The sequence below is a fragment of the Nerophis ophidion genome, unplaced genomic scaffold, assembly GCF_033978795.1.
Source record: "Nerophis ophidion isolate RoL-2023_Sa unplaced genomic scaffold, RoL_Noph_v1.0 HiC_scaffold_48, whole genome shotgun sequence".
Taxonomy (NCBI): domain Eukaryota; kingdom Metazoa; phylum Chordata; class Actinopteri; order Syngnathiformes; family Syngnathidae; genus Nerophis; species Nerophis ophidion.
The window spans coordinates 249,432-271,701 of record NW_026906970.1 but is presented as its reverse complement, the minus strand read 5'-3'; the positions used below and the strand labels follow the sequence as shown (position 1 = coordinate 271,701).

The window sequence follows — 22,270 nt, the reverse complement described above, 5'->3', positions numbered from 1 at the left end:
AACAGATTCCTGGGCGCGGCCACCGCTGCTGCTCACTGCTCACTTCACCTCCCAAGGGTTGATCAAGGGTAATGGGCCAAATGCAGAGAATAATCTCCCCACACCTAGTGTGTGTGTGACAATCATTGGTACTTTAACTTTTTAACGTGGCTGTGATTGTCAAAAACACAAAGCCTGATCTAAAGATGACATCTTGATCTCATACCATCTCAGACTAATTGACCGTTCATTATTAAGTGAAGTGTCTTATAGTTGCTTAAATTTGTCTTTAACCAAGCAACACTATGTTTTATCCAGTTTCTCGATTAATCGAAAACGTTCCCAGTGGAACACTTGATTAATAACATTTTCAATAGCCACAGCACATTATTTCATAGCATGTAGGAGTTAAAATGTGATTTGTTTGTGTCCTGTAGACATCCATCAGCTGATTGGACACCAAGAAGAATGTCTCCCTCATCTGCAGGGGGACAGTTTCACTTTAGAGTATCCACAGCCCTCACATTTTAAAGGGGACAAAGATGAGCCACAGCCCTCTTATTTCAAAGAAGAAGAGGGGGGAGAGTGTCCTGTAGGGCAGGAGGAGGCTGATGTCAGCAAGTTTCCACTGACTGTTGTCTCTGTGAAGACTGAAGAGCATGAAGACAAACCACCTGAGTCCTCACAGCTTCATCACAGTCCAAGTAAGCACAACATCCACATATCATCTAATACAATGTTTGTGACACATGTTCATCCGGGGGACACATTTATCACTAAAGATGGAGATATATTTGCTTTTTAACACCACCATTTAAAAATGAATGCTCATCAATCATCAACAGTGTAATTGCTGGGGTGTAACCATGTGACCTAGAGGCCGTCCTCCTTACCTCACGTGGTCAAGTGAAGGCAAACATTCAATATGGCTACTGTTTATTTACCTTTAGCAGCACATATGTCAGCACATTTCAAAGGTTTAGTAGTGAAGATTGGGGATGTATTTGTGTATACGTGTATTTGTATTGAACCGTTTCGGTATGGGGGTTTCGGTTCGGTTCGGATGTGTAACGAACGAGTTTCCACACGAACATATTAATCTAAAGTCTTAACAAGCTGCGCCGCTTCGTTCTGCCTGTTTCCATCAGTACTCTATACAGCACCCAGCATTGTCCCACCCACACAACCATCTGATTGGTTACAGACAGAGCAGTAACAGCCAATCAGCAGTGTGTATTCACAGTGCAAGGAGTCAGTGCTCCACCGTCGTCATGAGCAGGTAGGTGTTTAGCAGGTAAGCATCAGCCAGCGGACTCCCCCCAAATTATAGTAAACACCTCCCAGTCAACTACAAACCCCGTTTCCATATGAGTTGGGAAATTGTGTTAGATGTAAATATAAACGGAATACAATGATTTGCAAATCATTTTCAAGCCATATTCAGTTGAATATGCTACAAACACAACATATTTGATGTTCAAACTGATAAACCTTTTTTTTTTTTTTTTTTCCGCAAATCATTAACTTTAGAATTTGATGCCAGCAACATGTGACAAAGAAGCAAAGAAGTTGGGAACGGTGGCAATAAATACTGATAAAGTTGAGGAATGCTCATCAAACACTTATGTGGAACATCCCACAGGTGGGTGCCATGGTTGGGTATAAAAGCAGCTTCCATGAAATGCTAAGTAATTCACAAACAACAATGGGCTGAGGGTCACCAATTTGTATGCATATTGTCGAACAGTTTTAGAACAACATTTCTCAACGACCTATTGCAAGGAATTTAGGGATTTTGCCATCTACGGTCCGTAAAATCATCAAAAAGTTTAGAGAATCTGGAGAAATCACTGCACGTAAGCGATGATATTACGGACTTTTGACCCCTCAGGCGTTACTGCATCAAAAAGCGACATCAGTGTGTAAAGGATATCACCACATGGGCTCAGGAATACTTCATAAAACCACTGTCAGTAACTACATTTCAAATTATATTTGGAAACAGAGGACGTGGTGTCCTCCAGAGCAAAGAGGAAAATAACCATTCGGATTGTTGTAGACGCAAAGTTGAAAAGCCAGCATCTGTGATAGTATGGGTGTGTATTAGTGCCCAAGGCATAGGTAACTTACACATCTGTGAAGGCACCATTAATGCTGAAAGGTCCATACAGGTTTTGGAGCACCATATGTTGTCATCCAAACAACGTTATCAAGGACGCTCCTGGTTATTTCAGCAAGACAAGTGTTACAACAGTGTGGCTTCGTAAAAAAAGAGTGCGGGTACTTTCCTAGTCCAGACCTGTCTCCCATGGAAAATGTGTGGCGCATTATGAAGCGTAAAATACGACAGTGGAGACCCCGGACTGTTGAACGACTGAAGCTCTCCATAAAACAAGAATGGTAAAAAATGATCCACTTTCAAAGCTTCAAAAATTTGTTTCCTCAGTTCCCAAATGTTTATTGAGTGTTGTTAAAAGAAAAGGTGATGTAACACAGTGGTGAACATGCCCTTTCCCAACTACTTTGTCACGTGTTGCAGCCATGGTATTGTAAGTTAATTATTATTTGTAAAAAAAATAAAGTTTATGACTTTGAACATCAAATATCTTGTCTTTGTAGTGCATTCAATTGAGTATGGGTTGAAAAGGATTTGCAAATCATTGTATTCCGTTTATATTTACATCTAACACAATTTCCCAACTCATATGGAAACAAGGTTTGTACTAGTAACATCACTATGAGCCCTTTGACGTTCTAGAAACAAACAGCAGCTCAGCTCGCTCGCAGTCCTGGCTTGAGGTGAAGGCTAATTAGCTTTTAACATTAGCGCATTTTGCTGTGTGTGTGTGTGTGTGTGTTACAAACAGCAAAGCCCTGTCCGTCTGTTATTTCACTTTTCCTTTTTATGTGTTAATTGAGCTGTTTTGAAGCATCAAACAAGGACATTATGTTAAATGAAGAGTTTCTGTCTCTGATCGTTGATATAATAATGAGTTTTAGGTATTTCAAAGATGGCGCTAGTATGTGCTTTGGCCTGCTGTGTCTCGCTGTCAGCTCTGTTCGTTTTTGTGTTGTTTGCGTCTATTTTCGTCTCTGTCAGCTCACTGCTTGTGTATGACGAAGAAGGCCCAACAAAGGATGTACTTCCTGCGGCAGCTGAGGTAACTTAAGGTGCCGACCAAGATGCTGGTGCAGTTTTATTCAGCCATCATCGAGTCCATCCTCACCTCCTCCATCACTGTGTGGTTCCCCGGCACCACAGTCCAGGACAAGCATCGACTGTGTAATTGCTGGGGTCCAAGTCAGCTTTTTCACCTGCATGGATTCCTGCCTTCCTTTCCCGCCCCCTGGTTCCTCTCCCCCAGCGGCAGTGTCTCCGGCGCCATAGTAAACGTGGCGGCCAGCTGGTGAAATTTAGGGCACTCCTGGCCCGGCTTCCCATGGCTTCCCGAAGGAGGAATGGTGCGGTATCCGGTCTCCTCCTGCACCCATGCTCGCTGGATCCCATTGGTTCCTGGCTTGTTCCTATATCGTTGGTTTGGAGGATGAGACTTGCCGCCGTTGCTCCTGCTGTCCCCGCCCCCGGAGGCGCGGGGTGGATTCCCGCCACCTGCGGGCTGTCTGTCGGGCCCCACCTGGAATAGCTGCGGCCTTGGACGTGGTGGCCCCTGCCAGGTTCAGTCTTGTGAACGCAAAATCTTTGACAAACAAAACGATTATCCTGAACTTCCCGCAGACTTGACCAATTCTGTGTGACGGAAACATGGCTGAGAGCCGGTGAGTCCGCCCCTCTTAATGAACTTCTGCTTCCAGAGTGTTCCTACGTTTATTCTCCGCGGTCGTCTGGTCGAAAAGGAGGAGGATTAGCAGTGGTTTTTAAAAATGAATTTAAATGCCGTCTGATACGCCTGCAATCCTCCTTTTCAAGCTTGGAACTGTGCATGTTTGAACTGGGTCTTTCTGATGTCGTCCTGTGTGCCGTCGTCCATCGACCACCCAAGTACCACAAAGACTTTATAACTGACTTTTCTGAAATTTGGGCTGAAATCCTGCCTAAATATAATCTTGTCCTTATTGCTGGTGATTTTAATATTCACACTTAAGCCCAGACGAGTCGCTTTCCAGGAGCTTCCTGACTCATTTAACTTTGTACAGTCTGTGTGTGGTTCCACACATGAACGCAGGCATAAACTCCATTTAGTGCTCTCGTATGGTTTGCGACGCTGTGTTCTCTGATCATATGCCGATCCTGTTTGATATTCCCACTCAGTGTCCGTTACATTGTGCGCTCCGCCTCAACGCTCTCGCATGTTTAATTCTTGGTCTCCTGCTCTGTTTTCTCTTCCATTTTTTAGAATCTTTGTGATGATAATTCTGCAGCCTCTGTGTGTCTGAATACTGAAGAGTTGGTTTCTGGGTTCAACTCTATTTGTTTACAAACACTGGATACTATCCCTCCTTTCAAGTTCCGCCGCGCCAAACCCACACCTGAGCCCTGGTTGAATGACATCACTCGTGCGGCCAGGCGCGAATGTAGGAGAGCAGAGAGAACAATGGAAAAAAGACAGGCTGCATGTGTCTTTTGCCATTTTTAAAGAGAGCATGTTGTCCTCCAGCAAAGATGAATAAATATCTATCTGAGATTATAGCTTCTAACTGTAACAACCCCAGAGTTCTGTTCAAGACCATTAGCATTGTCATTGATGCTCCCAAATCTGTTGGTTTTGATGCTTCTTCAGAATTCTGTGAAAATTCTGTCCACTTTTTCACTGACTAAATTGTGTCACCTAGAGCCAGTTTATCTCAGCTTTCCTAGGACCTTTCTATTCCTCTGCACTTTTCTTCTGTTTTCCATCAGTTTTAGCCGGTGTCCTTTTCCTTTCTAAAGGACACGGTTAGTCATATGAAGCCCTCTGGTTCTCCTGCAGATGCCCTCCCACCTCGCGTGTTTAAGGAGGTACTTGCTACTATTGGATCAAGCGTCCTTAACATTATCAATAGTAGCCTCTCTTCTGGAATAGTACCAGCAGAGTTTACAGGATGGAAGAGGGGTTAGTGCGTCTGCCTCACAATATGAAGGCCCTGAGTAGTCAGGGTTCAATCCCGGGCTCGGGATCTTTCTGTGTGGAGTGTGCATGTCCTCCCCGTGAATGTGTGGGTTCCCTCCGGGTACTCCGGCTTCCTCCTACTTCCAAAGAAATGTACCTGGGGATAGGTTGATTGGCAACACTAAATTGGCCCTAGTGTGTGAATGTGAGTGTGAATGTTGTCTGTTTATCAGTGTTGGCCCTGTGATTTTATGTTGTTTAGTCCAAGTCGCTCTCCCTCCCCTCGGCACTTATAACTACTGTACGTAGGGATTTATCTCGACTCGTCTTGACGACTGCAACGCCCTGTATGTAGGCATTAGCCAGGCCTCCCTCGCCTGCCTGCAGCTCGTGCAGAACTCTGCTGCTCGTCTGCTAACACAGACCCACAGGCGTGAGCACATCACCCCCATACTAGCGTCCCTTCACTGGCTCCCTGGGCTCTACCGAATCAATTAGTAGAACTACTATTTGTTTTCAAATGTCTAAACAACATCGCTCCAACATACATCTCCGACCTCCTTCGGCCTTGCTGAACAGTAACGTCAGCTGCTGTTGACGGTCTCTTACACAAGGCTGAAGCTAAGCGGTGACAGAGCTTTCGCCGCTGCTACTCGCAAGCTCTGGAACAACTTAACTTTGAGTGTTAGACAGGCCTCCTCTCTTCCTGTTTTTAAATCACTCTTAAAAACAAACTTTTATTCCATGGCCTTTAACATTCTGTGATCTCCATTTTGCTATGGCAGCCCATTATGCACCTGCTGTGAACCTGTTTCTATGTTTTATTTATTATCTATCGGGCTTTGTTTGTGTTGTGGTGTGTTTGCTAGTTTCCCTTGTGTTATCTTTTAACCTGCCTATTGTACAGCACTTTGTGGTAAATATTAAATGTGCTGTATAAGTAAAGTTGATTTGGTTTGATTTGAGCAAAGCTGGACTTTTCTAAAGAGTGTTTGTTTTCTCCTGTCCCGCAGACGTTGAAGAAGAACCTCTACCCCATGAGCAGGAGAAGGAACCACAGTCCCCCAACATACGCGAGAAAAAAGAGGTACCACATTCCCAGCACAGCAAAGAGGGAGGAGAGGAGCCACATCCCCCCCACATTAAAGAGGAAGGCGAGACGCCACAGACCCATAATGTTAAACTGACCCTTCACATTAAAGGGCAAGCGGAGGACCCACTGATCTTACACATCAAAAATGAAGAGGAGGACCCACTGACCCCTCACTTTAAGGAGCAAGAGAACCTGCTGACCCCTCACATTAAAAAGGAAGAGGAGGACCCACTGACACCCTACTTTAAAGAGGAAGAGGAGGACCAAGAGCCGCCGCACATTAAAGAGGAAGAGGAGGAAGAGGGCATCAGTCAGCCTAAATGGTTGGAGGAGTTCCCAGTGACTGGTGTCCCTGTGAAGAGTGAAGATGATGAGGTGAAAGGTGAAAGTGAGGAGAGGGGAGGGGGGGAGCCTCCAAGCAGCAGCTCAACACAACACATGACAACAGAAGCTGATGGAGACCACTGTGGAGGATCACAAGCAGACAAGCTCTTAGCTCCACTATCAGATAGTGAGGACACAACGTCACACTCTCCTGACACTGATGATGAAGACTCTAAAGATGATAAGACATGTCACACTGACAACACTCACTTCACATCTTCTCACTGTCACAAAACCTTTAAATACCATTGTCGTCTGAAAAGACACATGAGAACACACACTGGAGAAAAACCTTTCTCTTGTTCAATCTGTAGTAAAGGTTATGCACAAAGTCAGAATTTGAAAAGACACATGAAAACATACACTGGAGAAAACCTTTTTACCTGTTCAATATGTGGTAAAGGTTTTACAGAAAGTCAACATTTGAAAGTACACATGAGAACACACGCTGGTGAAAAACCTTTTTCATGTTCAACCTGTGGTAAAGGTTTTACAGAAAGTCAGAAATTGAAAGTACACATGAGAACACACACTGGTGAAAAGCCTTTTTTCTGTTCAACCTGTGGTAAAGGTTTTGCCCAAAGTCAGGATGTGAAAAGACACATGAGAACACACACTGGTGAAAAAGCTTTTTCCTGTTCAATCTGTGGTAAAGGTTTTACAAGAAGTACAGATGTGAAAAGACACATGAGAACACACACTGGTGAAAAAGCTTTTTCCTGTTCAATCTGTGGTAAAGGTTTTACAAGAAGTACAGATGTGAAAAGACACATGAGAACACACACTGGGAAAAAAATCGCATTCCTGTTCAATCTGCAACAGAATCTTTTGTCGACAATCAACCCTTGAAGCACACATGAGAAGACACCCAGGAGAGAAAGTGTTGAGTTGCAGTGTGTGTGGTGAAAGATTGTCTTCTAAGTACCAGTGTAAGAAACACAAGTGTGCTGGTGAGAACAGCAGCAGCAAATGAAACTGCAGGATTTGAAATAAACTGTCCAGACTTTCATTTTGACTTTCTAACAACATCAGCACATATAACGTGTGACATTGTTGTTTGTCTAACAATCTGTTTAATATGATCTTTACATTTATAGATTACATAGTTTGAATTATAAAATTATTACTTATTTGTACTTCTAATTGTTAATAATCCCATAGATTATCACCTTTATATGATATACATATGTACTGGTTCACATCTGAAACATCTTCTGGACCACTTCAGGAAGCATATTATTATTTACTTTATACATCATTTAAACAGTTGTCTTATATACAATTTTAAAATGTGTGATTTTATGAATCATTTGTTGGGAATCTGTAATCCATTTTATTATTATCTTTATTACTCTCTTTTGTATTATGATAATTGTGTTGTGATTATTTTAAAAGTATGTCCCCAGACCTCTATGCAATAAAAAGTGAGAGAAAATGTCTGAATTGTTTGTGGAAGGATGGTTTTGTTTTTCAAACATACATTTGTGAATTAAAAACATCCATCCATCCATTTTCTACCACTTTTCCCTTTGGGGTCACGGGGGGCGCTGGTGCCTATCTCAGCTACAATCAGGCGGAAGGCAGTGTACAACCTGGATAAGTCGCCACCTCATCGCAACACAGATAGACAGACAACATTCACACTCACATTCACACATTAGGGACCATTTAGTGTTGCCAATCAACCTATCCCCAGGAGCATGTCTTTGGGGGTGGGAGGGGCCTATCCCCAGGTGCATGTCTTTGGAGGTGGGAGGAAGCCGGAGTACCCGGAGGGAACCCACGCAGTCACGGGGAGAACATGCAAACTCCACACAGAAAGATCCCTTATTGTGTTTTAGACTTTTTTTTTTTTTTTTCTTTTTCAACATCCCCAAAACAATATTAATATCAATCAAAGTTTGGAATGTCAGGGAAAAGCCGATATTGTACATCGTCTCACAGGGATTTCATTCATTCATTTCATTCATAAAATATAGTGTTTATTTTGTTTCCCTATCACAGAATGAACAAGTGTTGTCTTCAATTGCAAAACAACATCTTAAAAATTATTTAAAGTTATCAATCCGGGGCTTTTTTTCTTAAATTAACCCTTTGGCGTTTGGAAGAATGGAAACTTTCAAATTATGGGTATTTTCTATTTTTTTTTGTTCCAGAGAAAATACAGTAAAGAAGAAATAGTAAAGAAGTAAAAAAAAAAAGATTTACAGGAATTACAATATTTTGAACAAAAGCCTTTATAATTGTTTAAAATATTGTGTCTGTTTGCAGGTCGTACTTAATGAAACATTCAAGTAATAAAATAGTTTTATCATTCAATAAGTGCATCAGCGACCAAATGCCTTTTTCAAACCATTGCTGTACAAAGATGGATTTGTTTCTCATTTTAAAATAAGAACAATTCCATAGTGGAGTATTGTGTGTGATGAAGTTGTGTTTGTAAATTAGTTTCCAGTACAACAACACTTGCTGGTAGGGATGGGTACTGTTCACTTCTAATTCCATGTTTTATGTGTTATATATGTCAATATATTGTGTGTTTGTATTTTGCCAACATGGTAGAATCACATGATAGGCAGGTTGTATCATGTTTTTCTGTCAGAAGAGCAAGGTTTTGTTTGGACGAGCAATATGTAGCTGTATTGACAAGTATGGCAAGTTCCTGTAAGCGTTGTAAGAAAAGCAAAAGGGTGCATTGCCAAAGGCGTAAAGCACATGGTGTTCCCGCTCACTCTCCCATCCAAATACTAAGCAGGCCTGACCGGGCTTACATTCTCAGAGCTGACCAGATCCGGCATGCTCAGTGTAGTCTGGCCGTAAACTGAGCAAATAACCTCAACATCAGATTGTTAAATGTGACAAGCTGCTTGACAGGACCTTTCTGCAATGAGCAAGGTGCTCTTTTTCTCAGCCTCTCCAACTCTTTGGACGTTTACGCCACTGCTAGCACTGAAGTGCCTTGATGGCACGTGGGTCACTGTTGGTGATACTGCAAACCTTGCTATCAATCTCAAAGCCGGTCCAAAGTAAACAAACATGTATGAGTTGAAAGTGAGAGTAGTAAAGCGGGGCTCAGTGTGACGTGAGGGTGCATCCAACACACTTACAGTCCAAAGTAAACAAACATGTATGAGTTGAAAGTGAGAGTAGTAAAGCGGGGCTCAGTGTGACGTGAGGGTGCATCCAACACACTTACAGTCCAAAGTAAACAAACATGTATGAGTTGAAAGTGAGAGTAGTAAAGCTGGGCTCAGTGTGACGTGAGGGTGCATCCAACACACTTACAGTCCAAAGTAAACAAACATGTATGAGTTGAAAGTGAGAGTAGTAAAGCTGGGCTCAGTGTGACGTGAGGGTGCATCCAACACACTTACAGTTCAAAGTAAACAAACATGTATGAGTTGAAAGTGAGAGAAGTAAAGCTGGGCTCAGTGTGACGTGAGGGTGCATCCAACACACTTACAGTCCAAAGTAAACAAACATGTATGAGTTGAAAGTGAGAGTAGTAAAGCGGGGCTCAGTGTGACGTGAGGGTGCATCCAACACACTTACAGTCCAAAGTAAACAAACATGTATGAGTTGAAAGTGAGAGTAGTAAAGCTGGGCTCAGTGTGACGTGAGGGTGCATCCAACACACTTACAGTCCAAAGTAAACAAACATGTATGAGTTGAAAGTGAGAGTAGTAAAGCGGGGCTCAGTGTGACGTGAGGGTGCATCCAACACACTTACAGTCCAAAGTAAACAAACATGTATGAGTTGAAAGTGAGAGTAGTAAAGCGGGGCTCAGTGTGACGTGAGGGTGCATCCAACACACTTACAGTCCAAAGTAAACAAACATGTATGCGTTGAAAGTGAGAGTAGTAAAGCGGGGCTCAGTGTGACGTGAGGGTGCATCCAACACACTTACAGTCCAAAGTAAACAAACATGTATGAGTTGAAAGTGAGAGTAGTAAAGCTGGGCTCAGTGTGACGTGAGGGTGCATCCAACACACTTACAGTCCAAAGTAAACAAACATGTATGAGTTGAAAGTGAGAGTAGTAAAGCGGGGCTCAGTGTGACGTGAGGGTGCATCCAACACACTTACAGTCCAAAGTAAACAAACATGTATGAGTTGAAAGTGAGAGTAGTAAAGCTGGGCTCAGTGTGACGTGAGGGTGCATCCAACACACTTACAGTCCAAAGTAAACAAACATGTATGCGTTGAAAGTGAGAGTAGTAAAGCGGGGCTCAGTGTGACGTGAGGGTGCATCCAACACACTTACAGTCCAAAGTAAACAAACATGTATGAGTTGAAAGTGAGAGTAGTAAAGCGGGGCTCAGTGTGACGTGAGGGTGCATCCAACACACTTACAGTCCAAAGTAAACAAACATGTATGAGTTGAAAGTGAGAGTAGTAAAGCTGGGCTCAGTGTGACGTGAGGGTGCATCCAACACACTTACAGTCCAAAGTAAACAAACATGTATGAGTTGAAAGTGAGAGTAGTAAAGCTGGGCTCAGTGTGACGTGAGGGTGCATCCAACACACTTACAGTTCAAAGTAAACAAACATGTATGAGTTGAAAGTGAGAGAAGTAAAGCTGGGCTCAGTGTGACGTGAGGGTGCATCCAACACACTTACAGTCCAAAGTAAACAAACATGTATGCGTTGAAAGTGAGAGTAGTAAAGCGGGGCTCAGTGTGACGTGAGGGTGCATCCAACACACTTACAGTCCAAAGTAAACAAACATGTATGCGTTGAAAGTGAGAGTAGTAAAGCGGGGCTCAGTGTGACGTGAGGGTGCATCCAACACACTTACAGTCCAAAGTAAACAAACATGTATGAGTTGAAAGTGAGAGTAGTAAAGCTGGGCTCAGTGTGACGTGAGGGTGCATCCAACACACTTACAGTCCAAAGTAAACAAACATGTATGAGTTGAAAGTGAGAGTAGTAAAGCTGGGCTCAGTGTGACGTGAGGGTGCATCCAACACACTTACAGTCCAAAGTAAACAAACATGTATGAGTTGAAAGTGAGAGTAGTAAAGCGGGGCTCAGTGTGACGTGAGGGTGCATCCAACACACTTACAGTCCAAAGTAAACAAACATGTATGAGTTGAAAGTGAGAGTAGTAAAGCGGGGCTCAGTGTGACGTGAGGGTGCATCCAACACACTTACAGTCCAAAGTAAACAAACATGTATGAGTTGAAAGTGAGAGTAGTAAAGCGGGGCTCAGTGTGACGTGAGGGTGCATCCAACACACTTACAGTCCAAAGTAAACAAACATGTATGAGTTGAAAGTGAGAGTAGTAAAGCGGGGCTCAGTGTGACGTGAGGGTGCATCCAACACACTTACAGTCCAAAGTAAACAAACATGTATGAGTTGAAAGTGAGAGTAGTAAAGCTGGGCTCAGTGTGACGTGAGGGTGCATCCAACACACTTACAGTCCAAAGTAAACAAACATGTATGAGTTGAAAGTGAGAGTAGTAAAGCGGGGCTCAGTGTGACGTGAGGGTGCATCCATCACACTTACAGTCCAAAGTAAACAAACATGTATGAGTTGAAAGTGAGAGTAGTAAAGCTGGGCTCAGTGTGACGTGAGGGTGCATCCAACACACTTACAGTCCAAAGTAAACAAACATGTATGAGTTGAAAGTGAGAGTAGTAAAGCGGGGCTCAGTGTGACGTGAGGGTGCATCCATCACACTTACAGTCCAAAGTAAACAAACATGTATGAGTTGAAAGTGAGAGAAGTAAAGCTGGGCTCAGTGTGACGTGAGGGTGCATCCAACACACTTACAGTCCAAAGTAAACAAACATGTATGCGTTGAAAGTGAGAGTAGTAAAGCGGGGCTCAGTGTGACGTGAGGGTGCATCCAACACACTTACAGTCCAAAGTAAACAAACATGTATGCGTTGAAAGTGAGAGTAGTAAAGCGGGGCTCAGTGTGACGTGAGGGTGCATCCAACACACTTACAGTCCAAAGTAAACAAACATGTATGAGTTGAAAGTGAGAGTAGTAAAGCTGGGCTCAGTGTGACGTGAGGGTGCATCCAACACACTTACAGTCCAAAGTAAACACACATGTATGAGTTGAAAGTGAGAGTAGTAAAGCTGGGCTCAGTGTGACGTGAGGGTGCATCCAACACACTTACAGTCCAAAGTAAACAAACATGTATGAGTTGAAAGTGAGAGTAGTAAAGCGGGGCTCAGTGTGACGTGAGGGTGCATCCAACACACTTACAGTCCAAAGTAAACAAACATGTATGAGTTGAAAGTGAGAGTAGTAAAGCGGGGCTCAGTGTGACGTGAGGGTGCATCCAACACACTTACAGTCCAAAGTAAACAAACATGTATGAGTTGAAAGTGAGAGTAGTAAAGCGGGGCTCAGTGTGACGTGAGGGTGCATCCAACACACTTACAGTCCAAAGTAAACAAACATGTATGAGTTGAAAGTGAGAGTAGTAAAGCGGGGCTCAGTGTGACGTGAGGGTGCATCCAACACACTTACAGTCCAAAGTAAACAAACATGTATGAGTTGAAAGTGAGAGTAGTAAAGCTGGGCTCAGTGTGACGTGAGGGTGCATCCAACACACTTACAGTCCAAAGTAAACAAACATGTATGAGTTGAAAGTGAGAGTAGTAAAGCGGGGCTCAGTGTGACGTGAGGGTGCATCCATCACACTTACAGTCCAAAGTAAACAAACATGTATGAGTTGAAAGTGAGAGTAGTAAAGCTGGGCTCAGTGTGACGTGAGGGTGCATCCAACACACTTACAGTCAAAAGTAAACATACATGTATGAGTTGAAAGTGAGAGTAGTAAAGCGGGGCTCAGTGTGACGTGAGGGTGCATCCATCACACTTACAGTCCAAAGTAAACAAACATGTATGAGTTGAAAGTGAGAGTAGTAAAGCTGGGCTCAGTGTGACGTGAGGGTGCATCCAACACACTTACAGTCAAAAGTAAACATACATGTATGAGTTGAAAGTGAGAGTAGTAAAGCGGGGCTCAGTGTGACGTGAGGGTGCATCCATCACACTTACAGTCCAAAGTAAACAAACATGTATGAGTTGAAAGTGAGAGTAGTAAAGCTGGGCTCAGTGTGACGTGAGGGTGCATCCATCACACTTACAGTCCAAAGTAAACAAACATGTATGAGTTGAAAGTGAGAGTAGTAAAGCGGGGCTCAGTGTGACGTGAGGGTGCATCCAACACACTTACAGTCCAAAGTAAACAAACATGTATGAGTTGAAAGTGAGAGTAGTAAAGCGGGCTCAGTGTGACGTGAGGGTGCATCCAACACACTTACAGTCCAAAGTAAACAAACATGTATGAGTTGAAAGTGAGAGTAGTAAAGCTGGGCTCAGTGTGACGTGAGAGTGCATCCAACACACTTACAGTCCAAAGTAAACAAACATGTATGAGTTGAAAGTGAGAGTAGTAAAGCGGGGCTCAGTGTGACCTGAGGGTGCATCCAACACACTTGCAGTCCAAAGTAAACAAACATGTATGAGTTGAAAGTGAGAGTAGTAAAGCGGGGCTCAGTGTGACGTGAGGGTGCATCCAACACACTTACAGTCCAAAGTAAACAAACATGTATGAGTTGAAAGTGAGAGTAGTAAAGCGGGGCTCAGTGTGACGTGAGGGTGCATCCAACACACTTACAGTCCAAAGTAAACAAACATGTATGAGTTGAAAGTGAGAGTAGTAAAGCGGGGCTCAGTGTGACGTGAGGGTGCATCCAACACACTTACAGTCCAAAGTAAACAAACATGTATGAGTTGAAAGTGAGAGTAGTAAAGCGGGGCTCAGTGTGACGTGAGGGTGCATCCAACACACTTACAGTCCAAAGTAAACAAACATGTATGAGTTGAAAGTGAGAGTAGTAAAGCTGGGCTCAGTGTGACGTGAGGTGCATCCAACACACTTACAGTTCAAAGTAAACAAACATGTATGAGTTGAAAGTGAGAGAAGTAAAGCTGGGCTCAGTGTGACGTGAGGGTGCATCCAACACACTTACAGTCCAAAGTAAACAAACATGTATGCGTTGAAAGTGAGAGTAGTAAAGCGGGGCTCAGTGTGACGTGAGGGTGCATCCAACACACTTACAGTCCAAAGTAAACAAACATGTATGAGTTGAAAGTGAGAGTAGTAAAGCGGGGCTCAGTGTGACGTGAGGGTGCATCCAACACACTTACAGTCCAAAGTAAACAAACATGTATGAGTTGAAAGTGAGAGTAGTAAAGCGGGGCTCAGTGTGACGTGAGGGTGCATCCAACACACTTACAGTCCAAAGTAAACAAACATGTATGAGTTGAAAGTGAGAGTAGTAAAGCTGGGCTCAGTGTGACGTGAGGGTGCATCAAACACACTTACAGTCCAAAGTAAACAAACATGTATGAGTTGAAAGTGAGAGTAGTAAAGCGGGGCTCAGTGTGACCTGAGGGTGCATCCAACAATCTTACAGTCCAAAGTAAACAAACATGTATGAGTTGAAAGTGAGAGTAGTAAAGCGGGGCTCAGTGTGACGTGAGGGTGCATCCAACACACTTACAGTCCAAAGTAAACAAACATGTATGAGTTGAAAGTGAGATTAGTAAAGCGGGGCTCAGTGTGACGTGAGGGTGCATCCAACACACTTACAGTCCAAAGTAAACAAACATGTATGAGTTGAAAGTGAGAGTAGTAAAGCTGGGCTCAGTGTGACGTGAGGGTGCATCAAACACACTTACAGTCCAAAGTAAACAAACATGTATGAGTTGAAAGTGAGAGTAGTAAAGCTGGGCTCAGTGTGACGTGAGGGTGCATCCAACACACTTACAGTCCAAAGTAAACAAACATGTATGAGTTGAAAGTGAGAGTAGTAAGCGGGGCTCAGTGTGACGTGAGGGTGCATCCAACACACTTACAGTCCAAAGTAAACAAACATGTATGAGTTGAAAGTGAGAGTAGTAAAGCTGGGCTCAGTGTGACGTGAGAGTGCATCCAACACACTTACAGTCCAAAGTAAACAAACATGTATGAGTTGAAAGTGAGAGTAGTAAAGCGGGGCTCAGTGTGACCTGAGGGTGCATCCAACACACTTGCAGTCCAAAGTAAACAAACATGTATGAGTTGAAAGTGAGAGTAGTAAAGCGGGGCTCAGTGTGACGTGAGGGTGCATCCAACACACTTACAGTCCAAAGTAAACAAACATGTATGAGTTGAAAGTGAGAGTAGTAAAGCGGGGCTCAGTGTGACGTGAGGGTGCATCCAACACACTTACAGTCCAAAGTAAACAAACATGTATGAGTTGAAAGTGAGAGTAGTAAAGCGGGGCTCAGTGTGACGTGAGGGTGCATCCAACACACTTACAGTCCAAAGTAAACAAACATGTATGAGTTGAAAGTGAGAGTAGTAAAGCGGGGCTCAGTGTGACCTGAGGGTGCATCCAACAATCTTACAGTCCAAAGTAAACAAACATGTATGAGTTGAAAGTGAGAGTAGTAAAGCGGGGCTCAGTGTGACGTGAGGGTGCATCCAACACACTTACAGTCCAAAGTAAACAAACATGTATGAGTTGAAAGTGAGAGTAGTAAAGCTGGGCTCAGTGTGACGTGAGGGTGCATCCAACACACTTACAGTCCAAAGTAAACAAACATGTATGAGTTGAAAGTGAGAGTAGTAAAGCGGGGCTCAGTGTGACGTGAGGGTGCATCCAACACACTTACAGTCCAAAGTAAACAAACATGTATGAGTTGAAAGTGAGAGTAGTAAAGCTGGGCTCAGTGTGACGTGAGAGTGCATCCAACACACTTACAGTCCAAAGTAAACAAACATGTATGAGTTGAAAGTGAGAGTAGTAAAGCGGGGCTCAGTGTGACGTGAGGGTGCATCCAACACACTTGCAGTCCAAAGTAAACAAACATGTATGAGTTGAAAGTAAGAGTAGTAAAGCGGGGCTCAGTGTGACGTGAGGGTGCATCCAACACACTTACAGTCCAAAGTAAACAAACATGTATGAGTTGAAAGTGAGAGTAGTAAAGCGGGGCTCAGTGTGACGTGAGGGTGCATCCAACACACTTGCAGTCCAAAGTAAACAAACATGTATGAGTTGAAAGTGAGAGTAGTAAAGCGGGGCTCAGTGTGACGTGAGGGTGCATCCAACACACTTACAGTCCAAAGTAAACAAACATGTATGAGTTGAAAGTGAGAGTAGTAAAGCTGGGCTCAGTGTGACGTGAGGGTGCATCCAACACACTTACAGTCCAAAGTAAACAAACATGTATGAGTTGAAAGTGAGAGTAGTAAAGCTGGGCTCAGTGTGACGTGAGGGTGCATCCAACACACTTACAGTCCAAAGTAAACAAACATGTATGAGTTGAAAGTGAGAGTAGTAAAGCGGGGCTCAGTGTGACGTGAGGGTGCATCCAACACACTTACAGTCCAAAATAAACAAACATGTATGAGTTGAAAGTGAGAGTAGTAAAGCGGGGCTCAGTGTGATGTGAGGGTGCATCCAACACACTTACAGTCCAAAGTAAACAAACATGTATGAGTTGAAAGTGAGAGTAGTAAAGCGGGGCTCAGTGTGACGTGAGGGTGCATCCAACACACTTACAGTCCAAAGTAAACAAACATGTATGAGTTGAAAGTGAGAGTAGTAAAGCTGGGCTCAGTGTGACGTGAGGGTGCATCCAACACACTTACAGTCCAAAATAAACAAACATGTATGAGTTGAAAGTGAGAGTAGTAAAGCGGGGCTCAGTGTGACGTGAGGGTGCATCCAACACACTTACAGTCCAAAATAAACAAACATGTATGAGTTGAAAGTGAGAGTAGTAAAGCGGGGCTCAGTGTGATGTGAGGGTGCATCCAACACACTTACAGTCCAAAGTAAACAAACATGTATGAGTTGAAAGTGAGAGTAGTAAAGCGGGCTCAGTGTGACGTGAGGGTGCATCCAACACACTTACAGTCCAAAGTAAACAAACATGTATGAGTTGAAAGTGAGAGTAGTAAAGCTGGGCTCAGTGTGACGTGAGGGTGCATCCAACACACTTACAGTTCAAAGTAAACAAACATGTATGAGTTGAAAGTGAGAGAAGTAAAGCTGGGCTCAGTGTGACGTGAGGGTGCATCCAACACACTTACAGTCCAAAGTAAACAAACATGTATGCGTTGAAAGTGAGAGTAGTAAAGCGGGGCTCAGTGTGACGTGAGGGTGCATCCAACACACTTACAGTCCAAAGTAAACAAACATGTATGCGTTGAAAGTGAGAGTAGTAAAGCGGGGCTCAGTGTGACGTGAGGGTGCATCCAACACACTTACAGTCCAAAGTAAACAAACATGTATGAGTTGAAAGTGAGAGTAGTAAAGCTGGGCTCAGTGTGACGTGAGGGTGCATCCAACACACTTACAGTCCAAAGTAAACAAACATGTATGAGTTGAAAGTGAGAGTAGTAAAGCGGGGCTCAGTGTGACGTGAGGGTGCATCCAACACACTTACAGTCCAAAGTAAACAAACATGTATGAGTTGAAAGTGAGAGTAGTAAAGCTGGGCTCAGTGTGACGTGAGGGTGCATCCAACACACTTACAGTCCAAAGTAAACAAACATGTATGAGTTGAAAGTGAGAGTAGTAAAGCTGGGCTCAGTGTGACGTGAGGGTGCATCAAACACACTTACAGTCCAAAGTAAACAAACATGTATGAGTTGAAAGTGAGAGTAGTAAAGCGGGGCTCAGTGTGACCTGAGGGTGCATCCAACAATCTTACAGTCCAAAGTAAACAAACATGTATGAGTTGAAAGTGAGAGTAGTAAAGCGGGGCTCAGTGTGACGTGAGGGTGCATCCAACACACTTACAGTCCAAAGTAAACAAACATGTATGAGTTGAAAGTGAGAGTAGTAAAGCTGGGCTCAGTGTGACGTGAGGGTGCATCCAACACACTTACAGTCCAAAGTAAACAAACATGTATGAGTTGAAAGTGAGAGTAGTAAAGCTGGGCTCAGTGTGACGTGAGGGTGCATCCAACACACTTACAGTCCAAAGTAAACAAACATGTATGAGTTGAAAGTGAGAGTAGTAAAGCTGGGCTCAGTGTGACGTGAGGGTGCATCCAACACACTTACAGTCCAAAGTAAACAAACATGTATGCGTTGAAAGTGAGAGTAGTAAAGCGGGGCTCAGTGTGACGTGAGGGTGCATCCAACACACTTACAGTCCAAAGTAAACAAACATGTATGAGTTGAAAGTGAGAGTAGTAAAGCTGGGCTCAGTGTGACGTGAGGGTGCATCCAACACACTTACAGTCCAAAGTAAACAAACATGTATGAGTTGAAAGTGAGAGTAGTAAAGCGGGGCTCAGTGTGACGTGAGGGTGCATCCAACACACTTACAGTCCAAAGTAAACAAACATGTATGAGTTGAAAGTGAGAGTAGTAAAGCTGGGCTCAGTGTGACGTGAGGGTGCATCCAACACACTTACAGTCCAAAGTAAACAAACATGTATGAGTTGAAAGTGAGAGTAGTAAAGCTGGGCTCAGTGTGACGTGAGGGTGCATCCAACACACTTACAGTCCAAAGTAAACAAACATGTATGAGTTGAAAGTGAGAGTAGTAAAGCTGGGCTCAGTGTGACGTGAGGGTGCATCCAACACACTTACAGTCCAAAGTAAACAAACATGTATGAGTTGAAAGTGAGAGTAGTAAAGCGGGGCTCAGTGTGACGTGAGGGTGCATCCAACACACTTACAGTTCAAAGTAAACAAACATGTATGAGTTGAAAGTGAGAGAAGTAAAGCTGGGCTCAGTGTGACGTGAGGGTGCATCCAACACACTTACAGTCCAAAGTAAACAAACATGTATGCGTTGAAAGTGAGAGTAGTAAAGCTGGGCTCAGTGTGACGTGAGGGTGCATCCAACACACTTACAGTCCAAAGTAAACAAACATGTATGAGTTGAAAGTGAGAGTAGTAAAGCTGGGCTCAGTGTGACGTGAGGGTGCATCCAACACACTTACAGTCCAAAGTAAACAAACATGTATGCGTTGAAAGTGAGAGTAGTAAAGCGGGGCTCAGTGTGACGTGAGGGTGCATCCAACACACTTACAGTCCAAAGTAAACAAACATGTATGAGTTGAAAGTGAGAGTAGTAAAGCTGGGCTCAGTGTGACGTGAGGGTGCATCCAACACACTTACAGTCCAAAGTAAACAAACATGTATGAGTTGAAAGTGAGAGTAGTAAAGCGGGGCTCAGTGTGACGTGAGGGTGCATCCAACACACTTACAGTCCAAAGTAAACAAACATGTATGAGTTGAAAGTGAGAGTAGTAAAGCTGGGCTCAGTGTGACGTGAGGGTGCATCCAACACACTTACAGTCCAAAGTAAACAAACATGTATGAGTTGAAAGTGAGAGTAGTAAAGCTGGGCTCAGTGTGACGTGAGGGTGCATCAAACACACTTACAGTCCAAAGTAAACAAACATGTATGAGTTGAAAGTGAGAGTAGTAAAGCGGGGCTCAGTGTGACGTGAGGGTGCATCCAACAATCTTACAGTCCAAAGTAAACAAACATGTATGAGTTGAAAGTGAGAGTAGTAAAGCGGGGCTCAGTGTGACGTGAGGGTGCATCCAACACACTTACAGTCCAAAGTAAACAAACATGTATGAGTTGAAAGTGAGAGTAGTAAAGCTGGGCTCAGTGTGACGTGAGGGTGCATCCAACAATCTTACAGTCCAAAGTAAACAAACATGTATGAGTTGAAAGTGAGAGTAGTAAAGCGGGGCTCAGTGTGACGTGAGGGTGCATCCAACACACTTACAGTCCAAAGTAAACAAACATGTATGAGTTGAAAGTGAGAGTAGTAAAGCTGGGCTCAGTGTGACGTGAGGGTGCATCCAACACACTTACAGTCCAAAGTAAACAAACATGTATGAGTTGAAAGTGAGAGTAGTAAAGCTGGGCTCAGTGTGACGTGAGGGTGCATCCAACACACTTACAGTCCAAAGTAAACAAACATGTATGAGTTGAAAGTGAGAGTAGTAAAGCTGGGCTCAGTGTGACGTGAGGGTGCATCAAACACACTTACAGTCCAAAGTAAACAAACATGTATGAGTTGAAAGTGAGAGTAGTAAAGCGGGGCTCAGTGTGACCTGAGGGTGCATCCAACAATCTTACAGTCCAAAGTAAACAAACATGTATGAGTTGAAAGTGAGAGTAGTAAAGCGGGGCTCAGTGTGACGTGAGGGTGCATCCAACACACTTACAGTCCAAAGTAAACAAACATGTATGAGTTGAAAGTGAGAGTAGTAAAGCGGGGCTCAGTGTGACGTGAGGGTGCATCCAACACACTTACAGTCCAAAGTAAACAAACATGTATGAGTTGAAAGTGAGAGTAGTAAAGCGGGGCTCAGTGTGACGTGAGGGTGCATCCAACACACTTACAGTCCAAAGTAAACAAACATGTATGAGTTGAAAGTGAGAGTAGTAAAGCGGGGCTCAGTGTGACGTGAGGGTGCATCCAACACACTTACAGTCCAAAGTAAACAAACATGTATGAGTTGAAAGTGAGAGTAGTAAAGCTGGGCTCAGTGTGACGTGAGGGTGCATCCAACACACTTACAGTCCAAAGTAAACAAACATGTATGAGTTGAAAGTGAGAGTAGTAAAGCGGGGCTCAGTGTGACGTGAGGGTGCATCCAACACACTTACAGCAAGAGATGAAGCACAACTTTCATACACTGTCTAACAACTTCACTTCAACACTTTGCGTCTTAACCTTCAGATGATCAGTTTAATGCTCTGCCACCTGAGCTAAAGTGGTTGTAAGGCCTCTTGTTGGCTGCTTTTGAAAACTACTCACACTAAATACAGGTTACAGGACTGCTAAGTGAAGTTTTTGCAGAAATGTAAAGAGGCTAGCATCAGATGCTGGAACAAGGACTTGAACCCTGGACCCTCAGATTAAAAGTGTGATGCTCTGCTGTCTGAGCTACCCAGTCCCTCTTCAAACCTGATTTGCCCAACATCTAAGAGAACAGCCATATTGGCAACCTCAGGTGGACATGAATTAGTTAGGACGTTCAGTGACAAGCTGGGAACTGTCAAAGCTCAACTCACCAATTGCTTGAACACAAACCTCATTATTGACAATTAAGACACTTTTACATCCTCATCAAGTAAGAAGGTTTTGACCAAAAAAGAAGCTACTCTCCCGAAGTTGGAGCCTAATGCCTTGGGGACACAAGTTTAATAGTCAGTTGAGACAAATAGTCAGCTACTTTTGTTAAAGTCCAATTAACAGCAACATGGCTGAACAAGGTACACAACAGGGTATTTAAACAGGATGGTTTCAAAGGGTTTCAGGCAGGTTACATGAAGTTTAATTGTATGCAATATTCCTAACATTCATGGTAGTAAAACATTCTTCAATGACGTGGCCTCATTTTGGTATATTTTTAATTACATCTGCGGTCCCCTCCAAGGTTTCTCATTGTCATCCCATTGGGTTGAGTTTTTTCTTGCCCTGATTTGGGATCTGAGCCAAAGAGGTTGTTGGGGCTTGTGCAGCCCTTTGAGACACTTGTGATTTAGGTCAACTAAGTCAACTTAGGTCAACTAAGTCAACTTTGATACTAAAGTGACTCAAACATCAGAGTAAGTATGTGGTGATACTAACCTTCGATAGCTCAGTTGGTAGAGCGGAGGACTGTAGTTGCTCATGCTGGAATCCTTAGGTCGCTGGTTCAAATCCGGCTCGAAGGATCACTCTTTTCTTTAAAATGATTAAATCAAGATAAACAAC

At 43.4% G+C, this 22,270-nt stretch overlaps 1 non-coding gene and 1 pseudogene across 1 annotated transcript; both read left to right on the top strand.

Moving 5' to 3' along the window:
- Positions 1–420: 420 nt before the first annotated feature.
- LOC133546918 (gastrula zinc finger protein XlCGF17.1-like) lies at positions 421–7,947 on the top strand (annotated as a pseudogene).
- A 14,196-nt stretch (positions 7,948–22,143) lies between these two features.
- Positions 22,144–22,230, top strand: trnay-gua (transfer RNA tyrosine (anticodon GUA)). Its single transcript is given in 2 exon segments — positions 22,144–22,180; positions 22,195–22,230. It is a non-coding gene; the product is annotated as a tRNA-Tyr (tRNA).
- The last annotated feature ends 40 nt before the right edge of the window (positions 22,231–22,270 follow it).